Below are 6,000 nucleotides of genomic sequence, written 5' to 3' on the forward strand. Positions count from 1 at the left end.
ACACATACAGTGCCACACGGACGATCGGCCCTATCACTGCATCCACTGCAACAAGCATTTTAAACACATGCACGGGCTGAAAAGACACCAGATTTACGCCATTTGCCAGAAGAAGAGCACCCGTTTCTTTTGGAGAAAAGAGTCAAGAGCAGAAGTGAGCGGCACCGACCACCAACAGGGGTCGTCGCTGAAGATACCCGTGTGGTGCTCAAACTGCGGCAAACACTTCCAGTACCCGTCCGCCCTGAAGGAGCACCAGGAGAACCTCGTGGAAATGAGGAACCTCATGAAATGTGACGACTGCAGGAAGGAATTCAAGAGCATGACGATGCTCAACGTGCACCAGAGGATTCACGAGCCGCTGTACTGAGTTAAATTCATCAGCCGCTTCAGTCAGATTGCCAAACACCTTATTGTCCTTTATGAAACACTTAGGTTGATCTGGTGATCAAGGCTTATTCACCATTACATTATTTAGGATGTTCCATGTGCGCTTCATGTTATTTTGATTTATTTGTAACATTTTATCATTATGTTGCTTCTTTGCTTGCCTCAACATGTTGGTCAGCCTGTTTTTGTACATCTTACCGTTTTTCAGCAACCTCTGTTCTAGTTTTGATGAAGTCTCCATAAAGTTTATTTTTCTTCTTACATGCATTTTTTAATGCCTTTGTTATCCGAGGTTTCTCAGCATAACTATGCTTATGTGAACATAAAACTGTTGGACAGTGTTTATCATGGAGAGATAAATAACAGTTGAAGAATGAATTGTCTGCAGTGTTTACTTCATCTGTATGAAACTCATTCCACTCTTGTTTTAAAGCTCATTTCTGAAGCATTAATTGCTTTAACAGTCCTTACCCTTTCATATCTACGCTTTTCTGTTTTCTTCCTCTGTAGTTGATCATTAAATGTTGCAAATACAGCTAAATGATCACTTACATCACTTATTACCAAACCACTATTTATACCAGTGTCCAAGGAATGTGTAAAAATGTTGTCAGTTAATGTTGCACTATCTGTGGCTCCTCTGCTCGGCTTTGTGATCAGTGGATACAAGCCTCTACCGTATAACGCAGCCAAGAAATCACAAGTTTGTTTAGGAGTATGTACCTTTAAGAGGTCAATGTTGAAATCACCACAGATCACAAGTGTTTAATTATCTGCTATAATTGTCTGTTTCAACGCTTCGGTCTTGTGCCTCTTGTTTAAAACTTAATAACAATTGCAGGCTTGGATTTGTTATCCTTTCATGCAAAAGTGCAGCAAGCTGATATCTGATGATTTTCAAGATGAATGTCCTTACTTGCCTTGAAGTGAACCACTTGTCCATTTACATCCTCCACTCAACCTGATAGCCATTAAATACTGTGTCTTCTGAGCTGGTTTGGTGGTTCAACAACAAAACAAATGTAATGAAGTTTTAAAACTAAATAAATGGAGATCTGACACATTACGAACAACAGGACAGTTAGGGTTAGCTGTTGTTTGCATGGAGATAAAACAGATCTTAAAGGTGTTGCAGCTAACATTCAGAAACACTTGGTGTAACTCCAGAGCACCAGAGCCTCTGACCAAAAGAGAAGCTAATATAAACTTATTTACTTGAAGAACTTCTGGTCTTATCTGGCTCTTTGCTAGAGGCCTTTTAGGCCAGAGGATGTGAGCTCTTAGGATTACCATGAGCTGGATGAGTGAGAATCTTCATCAACATGCTGTGTGTGCTGATGCTAACTGTAAAGATGTGAAGCTCAGACAGGAGAGCTGCTTGTTGTATGAGGACACAGTGTGTGTCTCATATGGAGGTGGAAGCCTGGCTCAAATACAGAAATCATTTCTTACTGATTTAAATGTGTCCTCTCAGTGGCTGTGAAGTACTGTCAGTAATACTGAGCGGGACTCTGCATTGATGGAGATGTCTCCCTCTGGTGGCGAATAGAGGAACTGCATGAAGTCAGTTTGATGAACACAGAAGCGTTCAACTAAAGGAGGAAGTGAAAGTCTTCCAGTGGTTCCTGCAGAGTCCTGACTCACTGGATGGTTTCCTGCCGTCTGCAGAAGACGAGCAGAACGGAGCCAGCGGGCCTGATGCTGCAGATGTGCTGAACACCACAGATGCAATGGTTGGGACAAAGATGGTTGGAGAGAAGACACAGAGGAGTGAAGGCCAGCTGTAGAGAGAAAAGCACCTCCAGATCTGCTATCTGATGCTGATATCAGTGAAAATGGGCTTCTTCTTCTCCTGTCTGATGATGTGCTCAGTAATTTCAGTGATATATCCCTCAGGTTCAGACTTGGTTGGTCTGGTGAACACCTTTACTTTCTCTTTTTCACTGACTGATTCCATCTGAGTTATGAAGGCAAAACAGGAAACTGTGAAAAGATGAGAAAAACATCTGGATTGGACTGATGTGTGTGTCCCGTTACTTTAGAAAGCCTGAACTTATAAAGGTTCCTATGGTGACCAGGTGTTCTGATAGTGTTGTATGAGTTTTATAAACTCTGAGGTGTCAAACAGAAGCTGTGAACATTACAAGCGGCGCTGCTGCCTCCAGAACCACTTCCGCTACACCGGCTTCAGGAGCCAGTAGGAACGTTGTCCGTCTCTGACGTCATAAGTAAAGACCAATGGGAGAGCAGCTGAGCGTTTGGAACAAGCCCCGCCCCCTGCTATCTGCTTCTGCCGGGGTGAAGCACAGAGATAAATCCAGAGAGGAGAGCAGCCTCGTTCCCTCTGTTAAAGACACCTTTATGCCCACTGAATACAGTCTGAGGAGAACTCTGAAATGTGTCAGCTAACAGGAAAGTTGTCCACAAGAACAAACACAAGAGGCTTCATGTTTTTAAGTGTACACAGTAGAAAGTTTACAGCCGTTTGGAGGAGCAGACAGGAGTCCAGCAGCTGAGGAGTGAACCCCAAAAAACTGATTCAACACGCCTAAAAAGACAACATACAGAACCTCAAGTGTCCGCTACATTTGGGATGTTTCCTCTGCTGTACTGACACCTTCGCTCTCAGAGAAAAGCCCTCATTCCTCATTTAGGCTCCCTGGACACCGCAGCTGTTGGTCTGTTTTCTCTGTGTGACTCTGGTGTTTAACATGTTAGTTAAAACATCAAAGCCACACATTAAAGCAATACTATTTAACATTTCTACCTCAAAATAGCAGCTTGAAAAAAATTGCTTTGATGGCTAGAATGAGTTTTAATATTACGATTGGCCTGTCTCCTATGCCCTTCGGGGGTCTGAGTTGGAAAAACTGCGCTATGTAACTTTGCTGGACCGGCCCGGGAGCTGAGCGGAAGTACTTCGACTTGCTTTCTGGCACACCTACCGCAAAAACAAATAGACCCCTCTCACGCTCCCAGGTACATTTGATTACTCTTACCTTCTCGGCCGACATAGCTTGCACCTTCTGACTCCTCGCCAGTTCGTCAACAAACGTGAAACGTGAAAGCGAAAGGGTGTTGTATTTACGACAGTTTAACCGTACATTACCTCCAAAGCCTGTAGGGGGAGCTCCATAATGGGCTTTTTGAGAAGTTACATTGTATTGCTTTAACGCGGACACTAAAAGATGGAGGCAGCGGTAGAACAACAGCAACAGGGTTCGGTAAAGTTTGACACATATTGACAGATTCGCACTTGCTGAATAAATACCTCCAAAATAATGCGTCGTTCCAGATCAAATCCCACCTCTCTCCATCACATAAACATTTGAATCCAAATAAGATGTCCTTGGAGCAGGAAAATAACATTAGTCTCCATGTGCAGTCGGCTGCAACACCTGCTACAGAAATATTCAATAACTCCGCTCTAATGAGTCTTAATGCCACTAAAATCACTGCAGCTATCAGCGGCCTCCTGTTGGTTCTACAAACACAGCTTGTGCTTCATTTGGTGCGTGTGTGAGTGTGAGTATGTTGTTCTGAACAATTGACCAACATCTGCATTCCAGACTGTGGTGTCACCTCAGAAGCCTCTGATATCCTGCTGCTTATCCTACAACAGGTGTGTGCAGCAGGAACAGGGAAAGGATGGATGAGATCTTTATGAAATGATGCAGGTTGGAGCTTCAAAAAGAAGATGAGAAAAGTCTATATATTTCCACATTTATTTTCTTCACGGAGTTTCTGCATCATGAAACTGACATCATGCAGTTTATCTTTACACCACAAGAGGGCAAAAAAGTCTCCTTCCGTCAGAGTTCAAGCAGATATTAGTTCCATTAAAGCTGAACTGAACATGGATCAGTAACATTTATTCAGTCCTGATTATCAGAGTTTGTCCAGTTATGGTAACAAAGACAAATTGGGCACATGTGGCACCATTAAAGATGATTTTCAGCCCTTAAATGAACTCTCCGTCTCCTCTGTAACTGATGAGTTCAACATGTTGAAGAGCTGTTTGAACCAACTCTGAACTCATTCATTCATTCATATCGTCTCACACTGATTCTCCACACTTTGATGGAAACGTGTCCCACAAAGAAAAGTGATTATTCATTTTAGATCTAAAATAATCAGTGTTGATAATCTGAGGCTCTTTTGTACAAATGTAACATGTTTTTAATCCTATAAATGATGTGATCATGTGACCGGCACTAAATCAGCTGTCTTCAGATCAGAGGTTATCGTTTTATTTGAATAAAATACTTTATAAAGAATCATTTCAGGTGTAGAATATCTAAGTTACACAAAGAGCAGAGAGACCTCGATAAAATGACAAACTGACTTTTCAACAACATATCTTCTTCTTTTGTGGAGACTCAGAATGTGTCCAAAGTTTTGGTGGACTTTCTTTAAAAAGTGATACATCAGCTATATTCCATCAGCTATATTCCGCATCTGCTGAATACAGAAAGTTTGGACGTGTTTGTGGCTGCTGCTGCTGTCCCAGCCATGATGTGTCCACACTGCGTGTTGTGTTCAGAAAGAAGCATGCACATGCACATGCTAAAACAAGGGCACGGATAGAAATGACCTTTGGCCAAATGAAATACAGGTTCATTGCTTAAACTTCTCAGGCACCATGGCTGACTTCTGACAGAGCCATCTTAAATTAATAGTATACTTCATATTTTATACATTTTGTCTTGTGGACAACTTTTCAGGCTCAAGTCTTTTCTTCGTTGAGTCCCTGCAGGTTGTAGTGCCTGAAAGGACTCAGTTTCTCCTGACACAGTGAGGGACCTATACAGGGACACATATTTCCTTATTGTTGTGACCTTTGAGTTAGAACTTCTTTTCATAATTTAGCATTGACACAGTAGCAGTTTAAGTCAGAGGAAGTGTAAGAAGGCTAAATGGACAGAGATGATTTATAACTTTCCACACGTTTAGGTCATGGCACCCCACTGTGAATATAAATGTAAAAAACACATTTCTAACACTTTGCATGAACCGTACAATAATGACAAGTTTGAGTTCAAGTTGTCTTGAATTGTTTAATTATTGTTACATGTTTCTCAAGCTGTGGAGAGAAACCAGAATTAAATACAGTTCACAACACGAAATTTTCCTTTATCTGAATTTATACTAACGTCCCTCTCCAGTTTCATAATCTCTGGCATGATCTTTTTTATTTTCAGTTTCTTGTGTTCCATATCTAGTTTGGTGCTCTCTTTATTGGACAAACACATTTCTTCAAAGGCTACTTACCACTCTGAAATATTTTCCTGTACTTTACCTTCACCTGCTGCCAGGTACGCTTTTGGCTGTTAAGATTGCTCCTGTTGAGATGCAACAGCGAAAAAATAATATGTGGGTCACACACTCAGGATAATATGGTCACAAAGTATGATGATGCGTGTCGATTATTGGGTTATTAATAAAGTGAGCAGGGCCAGTATATTTGTGCTGTACATCTCATACAGAGACAATTCAGCATGCTTTATGTAAACACATTATAACACAAAGAGGAGAGCAAAAATACATGAGGACAGTAAAATGAATGTCAATGGTATGAAACTTTCATAACTTACGCATTTAGTCTGTCTG

The sequence above is a fragment of the Odontesthes bonariensis genome, chromosome 17 (genome assembly GCF_027942865.1).
Source record: "Odontesthes bonariensis isolate fOdoBon6 chromosome 17, fOdoBon6.hap1, whole genome shotgun sequence".
NCBI classification, from domain to species: domain Eukaryota; kingdom Metazoa; phylum Chordata; class Actinopteri; order Atheriniformes; family Atherinopsidae; genus Odontesthes; species Odontesthes bonariensis.